The following is a 12,591-nucleotide window of genomic DNA, read 5'->3' on the forward strand; positions in this document are numbered from 1 at the left end:
TAAAATTTGTATATGTTGTCTCTCCCACATTTTCAAATTTCTAGTTTCCCAAAAATAAAAAAATTTGGGAAATTCAACAAAGCTTCATCAATGGAGGACAACTACAAATTCTCAAAAGCTTCACACTACCTTGATCAAGATAGTGTGAAGCAAAATCAATTCGTGGTACCCAACAAAGCTTCACCACAAAAGCTTTACCAACAAAAGTTTCATCCATGGAGGACAACTACAAATTCTTAAAAGCTTCACACTATCTTAATCAAGATAGTGTGAAGCAAAATCAATTCATGGTACCCAACAAAAGCTTAAACTTCAAGCTTCACCTACAAAACTTCAACTCCAAAGCTTCACTTACAAAAGCTTCACCCACAATAGCTTCACCTACAAAAGCTTTAACTCCAAAGCTTCACCTACAAAGCTTCAACTCCAAAGCTTCACCTACAAAAGCTTCACCCACAATAGCTTCACCTACAAAAGCTTCACCCATAAAAGCTTCACCAACAAAAGCTTCACCAATAAAAGCTTCACCCACCACAAAAGCTTCACCCATAAAAGCTTCACCAACAAAAGCTTCACCCACAAAAGCTTCACCCACAAAAGCTTTCCCCACCACAAAAGTTTCCCCCACCACAAAAGCTTCACCTACCACAAAAGCTTCACCAACAAAAGCTTTACCCACAAAAGCTTCCCCCACCACAAAAGCTTCACTTACAACAGCTTCACCCATAAAAGCTTCACCGAAAAAAACTTCACCCACAAAAGCTTCACCCACCATAAAAGCTTCACCCATAAAAGCTTCACCAACAAAAGCTTCACTCATAAAAGCTTCACCAACAAAAGATTCACCCACCACAAAAGCTTCACCTACAAAACTTCAACACAAAAGCTTCACCTACAAAAGCTTCACACTATCTTGATCAAGATAGTGTGAAGCAAAATCAATTCATGGTACCCAACAAAGCTTCAACCTCCTCAAAGCTTCACCTATAAAGCTTAATATATATATATATATTCGGAAATTCGAAAATTCAAAAATTCAAAAATTCAAAAATTCAAAAAAAAAATCCAAAATTAAAAAAAAAATTGCCTAGGCCTCCTCTTCTTTGGGCCTAAATTTTCATAACAAATATATATGAATGAGGAGTTTTGGGCTACCACTTAGAAAGGAAATGACTCATTCGTCAACTCCTTCAACCGGAGACTTGGGGGACTCCTACTATATGCTACTGCATCTTCATACTCAGTGACTTGGATTTTTTTAAGTCTCCAACTGAGAAGTTTTCCTCACTCGGGAAATTAAGGGAGCACTACCTCAACCTACATGCTTCACTCACAAAGCTTTAACATACAAGCTTCAACAAAAAGAAAAATTCAAAGAACTTAGCGAAGAAGGCCTTGGTGTATTTAACACAATACGTTGAAATGAAGCAAAGTTTGTTTATTGATATATCTGATAAGTTACAAATATGTACATATATATCAATCAAAATAAACAAACAAGAAGGAATCTTCACAAAGGTTGCTCAGGAGAAGTCTCAGCAGTTGGCAGAGCCCCAGAAAGAGGAGGCACCAGAGGGTGATTATTCGGAGCCTCAGTACTAGGTAGAACCCTAAAATGAGGAGGCACCGAAGGTTGATCATTTGGAGTTTCATTACGCGGTACAGCCCCAGAAGACAAAGGCAATAAATGCCTTTGGAACAAACCTACAAATCTCTGATGATCAAGTAAAATCTGACCATCAGATTCCTGCAGCTGGTCGAGCTTCCTCTTCATGTTTGTAGCATAGTCATGTGCTAGCGTGTGCAACTATTTATTCTCATGCTTGATCCTTCTGATCTCCTGTTTGAGACTTATCACTTCAGCCGCCAATAATTCAACTTGGTAGGTTCGAGCAAATAGGCGTTGGGCCATATTAGACACAGAACCTGCACACTGAACACTAAGAGTCAGAGAATCCTTAACAGCCAACTCATCAGACCGTTTGGAAAGTAGTATGTTATCTTTGGGAATAAGAATGTTCCTGGCCACCACCGCAGCGGTCATATCATTCTTCATCACAAAGTCCCCAATGGTAAGAGGACTAGTAGGGGATAAGAAGGATGGGCACCATATGTTGTCTTAAGAAGGCATGGATGCCTCTTCACCAAAGTTCAAGTCAAAACGACAGTCGGATGGGCCAGACATTCTAAGAAACGATGAAGGAGAAATGAGGTGCAATAAATCTCTGAAGTAAGGGGAAATTTCCTACAAACAATAACTCTCTGAATATACTTCTTGCACACAATTGGTGCCCTTATAAAAGAAAGGGCAACAGGGCTGTTGGTTCAAAAATCAAAGAGGCACCACTCTCCGGATTTTGAAGAGGCACCATTTTCCACAAACAACATCAGCTCCTCAAGTAGGCCTGGTAAATGAGTCGTGTCTGTCGTGTTTGTGTCGTTTTCGTGTAACACATGTTATCTTAACGGGTCGTGTCGTGTCACACCTGTTATCTTAACGGGTCCTTAACAGGTCAGGTCACTTTACCCAACGGGTAAATTGACCCGACACGTTATGACCAGTTAAGAAAAATATATTTTTTTCTTAAATTTGCACATATCACACATTACAACATAAATATTACTTCAAAACATTAAAACATATTTGTCATTTAAGTACTCCATCTACACTCGAAAATAAAAGCCTAATAAAAACCAAGTTTGACGGTTGGATCGTTAAAATTAGTTTCATAGAATTCGTATCCCATCAAAACTAGGGGTGGGTTCGGTTCCGTTCAATTCGGTTTTTTGGCCGAAACCGGAAACCAAACCAAAATTACTGTTCGGTTCGGTTCGGTTCGGTTTTTCTCCAGTTTTTTTCGGTTCGGTTTTTTTCGGTTTTGATTTTTTTCGGTTCGGTTTCGGGCCGGTTCGGTTTTTTTCATGAGTTTTATTTTTTCCTTTTAAATCTGGAGCTTGAAGCCTTGAGCATCATCAGTGAGAAATCATCCTGCAAGTTGAACAACAGATAAATCCACATTTTAAAAGAGAAAATATATACATTCCCTGCTTAACTGAGTAGGTTGCTAGATAGGAGAATCCTTGATCCCATTGCAACAAGCTTGTCAAAATTGTAAACACTAACTAACTAACTAACAACAAAAATAATGTAAATACCTACTTGAATCTTTTATAAACAAAACAGCATGCCCATCAACCAATTGGGTTGGAAGTCATAAAGATGGATTTGATGCCTTGGGGTATGAAATCGAAGGTGGAGTCGATCCAGGCTTCGACCTCGTCCATGGAGACAACTTTGACATCGGGAAACAAGTAGAGCCCAGCCAAGCTCGGGCCATGGTCTTCCATTCCTGGGAGGACTGCTCGCTCAAAATCTTACAAGCTGCCGCAGGTTCTGAGGTGGGATTTCTGGGTTTTGGTTGTGTTTTTGGTTGGAGGGAGGGAGGTAGAGAGAGAGAGAGTTGGTTGGAGGGAGGTAGAGAGAAAGGGAAACAGAGAAGAGAATGATGAAAGATGGGAATTGGGTATGAAGCGGCTAGGGTTAAAGGTGTTGGTGGCTGCGGCAGGGAACCAGAGAGAGAAGAGGGGAATCTAAAATAGAAAAGGTGTGGCTGCGTAGGGTTTTGTTGATGATTAATAGCACAAAAGACTATAGATTTCAATTTTATAAATAACTTAGTCATACATCAATAGCAAAACAAAACGCACTGCCCACTTGGTTTCAGGGAAACTTTCTCAAGTTGCAGCGCATGGGTTCGAACTCCCATGGCTCCAAAATTTCAAAGTTTTTTTTAATGATTTTTTATAATTAAAATATTATAAAAAAATAATTAAATATATATTTCGGTTCGGTTCGGTTCGGTTTTCAAACCTCAAAAATCGAAACCGAACCAGCCATATTCGGTTCGGTTCGGTTTTTTTCGGCCTCGGTCCGGTTTTCGGTTCAGTTTTTTTCGATTTTCGGTTTTTTGAACCCACCCCTAATCAAAACGATAGATTCACTAACACTTACAGTTTATTTATACTTTCATTAAGTATAACATAAGATTTTGTGATTTCCACTTGTGTAAATATTTTAAATTGACGATCAAATTCATTCATTATATTCGTATAGGGTCAAGGAGTGTAGTTGTAAAAAATCATCAAAATCGGAGTTAAAATAACCGTTAAATCATGATTTTTTGTTTTATAACCGTCGAAACGTTTTGTCTCATTACTTGATCTCTGAATGTTTGTTTTTTTTTTATTTTTGGCGTATGCGATCTCAAAGCATATACAAACAAGTTTGACGGTTGGATTGTTAAAATTAGTTTCATAGAATTTGTATCCCATCAAAACGATAGATTCACTAACACTTAGAGTTTATTTAGACTTTCATTAAGTATAACATAACATTTTGTGGTATCCACCTGTGTAAATATTTTAAATTGACCATCGAATTCATTCATTGTATTCCTATAGGGTCAAGGAGTATAGTTGTAAATAATCATCAAAATCGGAGTTAAAATAACCGTTAAATCATGATTTTTTGTTTTATAACCGTCGAAAAGTTTTGTCTCATTACTTGATCTTTGAATGTTTGTTTTTTGTGATTTTTGGCACATGCGATCTCGAAGCATATACAAACAAGTTTGACGGTTGGATCGTTAAAATTAGTTTCATAGAATTCGTATCTCATCAAAACGATAGATTCACTAACACTTAGAGTTTATTTATACTTTCATTAAGTATAACATAAGATTTTGTGGTATCCACTTGTGTAAATATTTTAAATTGACGATCAAATTCATTCACTGCATTCGTATAGGTTCAAAGAGTGTAGTTGTAAAAAATCATCAAAATCGGAGTTAAAATAACCGTTAAATCATGATTTTTTGTTTTATAACCGTTGAAAAGTTTTGTCTCATTACCTGATCTCTGAATGTTTGTTTTTGGTAATTTTTGGCGTATATGATCTCGAAGCATATACAAACAAGTTTGACGGTTGGATCGTTAAAATTAGTTTCATAGAATTTGTATCCCATCAAAACGATAGATTCACTAACACTTAGAGTTTATTTATACTTTCATTAAGTATAACATAACATTTTATGGTATCCACCTGTGTAAATATTTTAAATTGACGATCGAATTCATTCATTGTATTCCTATAGGGTCAAGGAGTATAGTTGTAAATAATCATCAAAATCGGAGTTAAAATAACCGTTAAATCATGATTTTTTGTTTTATAACCGTCGAAAAGTTTTGTCTCATTACTTGATCTTTGAATGTTTGTCTTTTGTGATTTTTGGCACATGCGATCTCGAAGCATATACAAACAAGTTTGACGGTTGGATCGTTAAAATTAGTTTCAAAGAATTCGTATCCCATCAAAACGATAGATTCACTAACACTTAGAGTTTATTTATACTTTCATTAAGTATAAAATAAGATTTTTTGTTATCCATTTGTGTAAATATTTTAAATTAACGATCAAATTCATTCCTTGTATTCGTATAGGGTCAAGGAGTGTAGTTGTAAAAAATCATCAAAATCGGCGTTAAAATAACCGTTAAATTGTGATTTTTTGTTTTATAACCGTCAAAAAGTTTTATCTCATTACTGGATCTCTAAATGTTTGTGTTTTGTAATTTTTGGCGTATGCGATCTTGAAGCATATACAAACAAGTTTGATAGTTGGATCGTTAAAATTAGTTTCATAGAATTCGTATTCCATCAAAACGATAGATTCACTAACACTTAGAGTTTATTTATACTTTCATTAAGTAAAACATAAGATCTTGTGGTATCCACTTGTGTAAATATTTTAAATTGAAGATTAAATTCATTAATTTTATTCGTATAGGGTCAAGGAGTGTAGTTGTAAAAAATCATCAAAATCGGAGTTAAAATAACTGTTAAATCGTGATTTTTTTTATAACCATTGAAATTTTTTATCTCATTACTGGATCTCTGAATGTTTGTTTTTTGTAATTTTTAGCGTATGCAATCTCGAAGCATATACAAACAAGTTTGATTGTTGGATCGTTTCATAAAATTTGTATCCCATCAAAACGATAGATTCACTAATACTTAGAGTTTAGTTAGACTTTCATTAAGTATAACATAAGATTTTGTGGTATTCACTTGTGTAAATATTTTAAATTGATGATCAAATTCATTCATTGTATTCGTATAGGGTCAAGGAGTGTAGTTGTAAAAAATCATCAAAATCGGAGTTAAAATAACCATTAAATCGTGATTGTTTGTTTTATAACCGTCGAAAAGTTTTGTCTCATTACTTGATCTCTGAATGTTTTTTTTTTTTTTTGATTTTGGCATATGCGATCTCGAAGCATATACAAACAAGTTTGACGGTTGGATCATTAAAATTAGTTTCATAGAATTCGTATCCCATCAAAACGATAGATTCACTAACACTTAAAGTTTATTTATACTTTGATCAAGTATAACATAAGATTTTGTGGTATCCACTTGTGTAAATATTTTAAATTGATGATCAAATTCATTCATTGTATTTGTATAGGGTCAAGGAGTGTAGTTGTGAAAAATCATCCAAATCGGAGTTAAAATAACCGTTAAATCGTGATTTTTTGTTTTATAACCGTCGAAAAGTTTTGATCATTTCTTGATCTCTGAATGTTTGTTTTTTGTGAATTTTGGCGTATGCGATCTCGAAGCATATACAAACAAGTTTGACGGTTGGATCGTTGAAATTAGTTTCATAGAATTTGTAGCTCATCAAAACGATAGATTCACTAACACTTAGAGTTTATTTATGCTTTCATTAAGTATAACATAAGATTTTGTTGTATCCACTAGTATAAATATTTTAAATTGAAAATCGAATTCATTCATTGTAGTCATATAGGGTCAACGAGTGTAGCAGTAAAAAATCATCAAAATCAGAGTTAAAATAACCGTTAAAACGTGATTTTTTGTTTTATAACCGTCGAAAATTTTTGTCCCATTACTTGATCTCTAAATGTTATATATATATATATATATATTATGTAGATTTAAATCTATTTATTTTGTACGTATAATTATTATAGTTTTTAGGGGTATAAATTTAATTTAAAACTTAATATATATATATATATATATAATTATTATAGGTAATATTTTGGGGGTATAATTATTATAGTATATATAATTATTATAATTATTTTAGTTAATATTTTCGGGGTATAATTATTATAGTTAATTTAATATAAATATATATATATATAATTATTATAGTATTTTTAGGGTTATAAAATTATTAAATTAATATTCTGCGTATCGTGTTACCTACATGTATACCCAAACCAACCCGTTATCTTAACAGGTGCTTATCGGGTTACCCGATAACACCCGATTCGTTATCGTGTCGAATCGAACACCTGTTAATTTCGTGTCGTGTCGTGTCGGGTTATCAGGTCATGTTAGGAATGGCCAGGCCTATCTTCAGGTACCACAGATAACTTTGTCAAAGATCTCTGACAAAGTTTAGACATATAAATTTTGAAGGTCCAACTACCCTACTATTACCCACAAGGGTAAATGAACAGTACCACTACTTGATAACTAGAAAGTTCATATGTGTGTCAACCTCCGTGCTCCGTGGCAAGGCAGACTGGCAAAAATGCCCAACCTTTACTCACATTTGAGAAAACACTCCCAACAAGATTGCTTGCTCAAAAATTGAAGAGGCACCGCTTTCCGAATCTCGAGAGCCAGACTCCCAACAAGATTACGTGCTCAAAAATCGAAAAGACACCGCCCTCCGAATCTCGAGAGCCAGACTCCCAACAGGATTACTTTCTCAAAAATCAAAGAGGCACTGCTCTCCGAATCGCAAGAGTCAGACTCCCAATATGATTGCTTTCTCAAAAATCGAAGAGGAACCGTTCTCTGAATCTCAAGAGCCAAATCCACGACAAATTGCTTGTTTGAAAATCGAAGAGGCACTGCTCTCCGAACTTCAAGAGCTAGATTTCCTTGGATAAAGCTTGTTAGCAATCTTCACACGCAACATCAGCTTTCCAGATACCACAGACCACTTTTTCAAAGTGCTCTGACAAAGTTAAAACACGTGAAGCTTGCAGCTCCCACTACATTACTATGACCAAGAAGGGTAAAGGAATAACACTACTACTTGTTGTTAGGGAGACTCTTATATATGTCGACCTTCATCCTCCATAGCCAGACAAACCTGCAAATAAAAAAAATGCTCAACTTTTCTTCACATCCGAAAGGGCACTCTCAATAGAGTTCTCGAAATACTCAGCTTATTTTCCCCCCGATAATACTTCTGCAAACAAGCCACACCAGAGTAAGAGTATCTCATATCATCAGGATTAAAAGCAAGAGTATCCCATATCATGTTTTTTCCCTGTCTTTTCCTTTGGCCTTGTTCTTACCTGCAAGACAAAGAGAAAGAAAGCAATCAGTCAGCACTTGGAATCAAGCTTCCAATCAGGAACTGACTGCCTAAAACCTCTTGCCTGATTACTTACTTGACATTGCTCTCGAGTACTCATCTTCAACATCTTATGCTTCCAGAGAAAATACCACATCTGCTTGAGGAACAGATAGGGCAAGTGAGAAGGATACAAGGAAGCATGTAGAAACAAGCGTTACAGAATACATGCCGATACATCCACTACTTTGTCAACAGCAAAAGTATCCCATATCATCAGGGTCGCACGTACTCTAGATTTGATGGACTTGTTTTGACCCTCAAATTCTTGAGTTGGCCTTATACTCTAGAGGAAACCAAAAAACCCTCCAGCCCAGTTCAAGAATAAGCCTGTGGAAAGTTACTTCTTCAAAAGCAAAAGTATATCATATCATCTCTTCTCCATTTGCTTTTCCTTATCCTTGTTGCTGTTTACAACACAAGGAGAAAGAGAACAATCAACCGGAAGCCGAAGTTGAAGCTCTGATCCAAGTTGCTTGCTTGGAAGTCTGATTGCTTACCTTGTCTGTTACCTCATTCGACAGATCTCCTAGCTCGGTGACTTGGGGGACTCCTACTACATGGTTTATATCGCGCTTGACCAAGCCTGAAATTACAAATAAGCTTCAAGTGAAATTGATACATTACCTTGTGCATCTCTACCGGTTAAAGATACCACCCCTGGATGGAGGAATAGTACTTCTAGAGAAGCACACCACATCTACCTATGAGACATATAAGGCAAGTGAAGAAGATACCACACTTCGGTACTTAGAAGTTTCATGATTACTCAGCGGCTTGGATCTTACAAGTATCCAACCGAAGAGCTTCCCTCACTCGGGAACTTAGGGGAGCACTGTTTGTACCATACTTGACCAATCTCGAAACTACTGAGCACCGGTCAACGTTATACCGTTAAGGACCTAGAAGAGTTTCCCTCCAACGAAGAGGCCAATCATAGTGCGACACGTGTCGACATCAGAAGCCAATCACAACATGACACGTGTCAACATCAGAAGCCAATCACAACACGACACGTGTCAATGTCAGAATGAAACTAGAAACTCTCTTCTATAAATATAGATCATTCTCTCATAATATTTCCTAATGTCATTTTTACTAAATCATTCACTAGTACTCACTAAATGAGAGCTTGAACTTATGTACTTGTGTAAACTCTTCACAATTAATGAGACCTCCTCTACTCCGTGGACGTAGCCAATCTGGGTGAACCACGTACATCTTGTGTTTGCTTCCCTGTCCCTATCCATTTACATACTTATCCACACTAGTGACTGGAGTAATCTAACGAAAGTCACAAACTTAACACTTTCTGTTGTACCAAAGTCCTCACTGATTTTGTGCATCAACACGTGGAATATCAATTATTGGACATATTTCAATGTAGTGGACTAATTCTAGTAATGGCTCACAAAATTGGATCTATATCAAATTATCCCGCGTTTTATTTGTAACTTGGTATAACCATTTTAGAAGTCGTATTTGAATGCAAGCATGCAAAAAACAAGAAAAAAAGTAAACTTTGAATACCATTTTGATTTGGTATTCAAATGGTTTAGCATTCAGAACTATAAAACGGCATGAACCAAACCGTACGTATGGCTTTAGTAATAAATTTAAGCGGAACCGCACCAAACCGAATTGTTAATATATACTGGTTCCAGTTCTGTTTTGTAGGTGAAACCATACCATGCCCACCCCTAACCTTAGGGAAATGTAAAGGCTTAACTTGATCCTTGAGAATGTAGGGGAGTCTTAGAAAATGTAAGGACATTAATCGGACTGAAATAAACAAAAAGTTTGACTTTTATTTCAAACTTTAAAATACATTTTTAGAAGTCTAAACGATCTTAGATGGCTAAAATCAATCATAAATCACAGCAAAGCAGTGTGTTGAATAGGGAAATCATGCTTTTTTTGGGAATGTATGTATGCGCCCAAAACAGAGCTTAGACATCAAATCTGTAAATAATGGTTGCGTCTTTTTGTCTTTCTCCGATCCATTTTGTCTTCAACTCAGTATTTCCGAACTTTTATTTTTCTTTTCCATACTTAAAAATAAAGAAAAACATTTTTAAAGTTAAATTAGTAATTACAACATTGAATCTTTACTTCAAAGTTATTTGACTATGACAAATTACAAGGACATGAGCAATATATTAACAAAAAACAACGAGAAGATTTACTATATCAAGCACGTGCCCATTCGTCTTGCTGATCATCGCCATCACCAAAACAACACATACCCTCTGCTCAGTCTTTGACGGTGGCTGGAGTCATGATGCTTGAGGATCACGCATATAGCTGCTCCTCATCAACTGCCAAGATCAAGCCATCTTCTGGTGAAGACATCAAGGCAAATGAGGAATAGCAGCTTCTTTGCTAGAGAAAACAAATCCTCCGACAGCATCGACGTCGCAACTGTTTGGATTCTATTGTATCCAAGTCAGAAAGGAAACATATCATTCAAATTTCTATATGTTTAGCCCTCAGCCTCAAAATCATCAAAACTCGCTTAGTTCTACCTAATTTTACGTGGAGTTCCCTTCGACAAATACAACGCCAGTGGGCAGTAGAGAAATACTCAAACAAAGAAAGATAATGATGTAACTCTTCTATTAGCACAACAATTAAACCAAACACTCCTTTATTTGGTCGCAATGCAACCAAGCTGAAACGAAATCCGCCATTCTGTCCTCAGAGAAGCACTGCTGAGTGCAATCACCAACTTCTATGTTTTGCAAAATACACTCTTGCACCAGATGATCAGCTACAATACAAAGAAATTCCAAAAACGAATGGGGTATATTGACGGACATGATATTTCAAATTCAACATAGTTGAAACAACACTTGCCATTGCTGAGTGCAAACATCAACTCCTACGCTATGTCTGTACAGGACTTTTCCAAAATATGGACTACCCTACACCAGAAGACCGGCCACATATAAAGGAGACTTAAAATAGCAAAACAGAGGTGAATTATAACGATCGCGAGTTGAGACCCAGTCTACAAACTAACAAATGTATTAATATTATGTTCTCCTTGCATTTTCAAAGAAGCAAGAAATCAAGAATTGAAAACAAGTCCTCTGAATTTAATATGCTTGAGAAAGACGACGTGTTAACTGTTGATGAACAAAATCAGTGAGACTTTGGAACAACGTAAAGTATCAAGTTTTTGACCTTCGTTCGGTTGCTTCGGTCACCTAGTGATGGTAATATGTAAAGAGATAGTGATGGGGAAGCAAATACAAGATGTATGTGGTTCATCCTAAATCTGGCTACGTCCACGAAGTAGAGGAGTTTTCATTAATGGTGAAGGGTTTACACAAATACATAAGTTTAAGCATAATCATTATTAGTGGATTCTAATGACTAGTTTAAGTACAATAATTACATTAGGAATGGATCGGAATGATTTTTATAATTTCATTACAAATTTACAACGCTTGGAAGAAAACAATAAATAGAAAACTTCATTTTAATTCTTGGCAAATATTACTTTTAGATTAAAACCATGAGTAAGATCAAAATCTAATTTTAGTCCCTTAATACATTAATAATGTGACATCCCACATCGTCCAGGGGAGTGATCCTTAAATGTATATTCCCATCCCTACCTAACACGAGGCCTTTTGGGAGCTCACTGGCTTCAGGTTCCGTAGGAACTCCGAAGTTAAACGAGAAGGGGGCTTGAGCACTCCCAGGATGGGTGACCCACTAGGAAGTTGCTCGTGAGTTCCCAGAAACAAAACCGTGAGGGCATGGTCGGGGCCCAAAGCGGACAATATCGTGCTACGGTGGTGGAGCGGGCCCGGGAAGTGATCCGCCCCGGGCCGGGACCTGACAATTTGGTATCAGAGCCTGACCCTGGCCGCGAGTGTGCCGACGAGGACGTCGGGCCCCTAAGGGGGGTGGATTGTGACATCCCACATCGTCCAGGGAAGTGATCCTTAAATGTATATTCTCATCCCTACCTAGCACGAGGCCTTTTGGGAGCTCACTGGCTTCGGGTTCCGTAGGAACTCCGAAGTTAAGCGAGAAGGGGGCTTGAGCACTCCCAGGATGGGTGACCCACTGGAAGTTGCTCGTGAGTTCCCAGAAACAAAACCGTGAGGGCGTGG

Source organism: Malus sylvestris, chromosome 3 (assembly GCF_916048215.2).
Source record: "Malus sylvestris chromosome 3, drMalSylv7.2, whole genome shotgun sequence".
In the NCBI taxonomy this organism is placed as follows: Eukaryota; Viridiplantae; Streptophyta; class Magnoliopsida; order Rosales; family Rosaceae; genus Malus; species Malus sylvestris.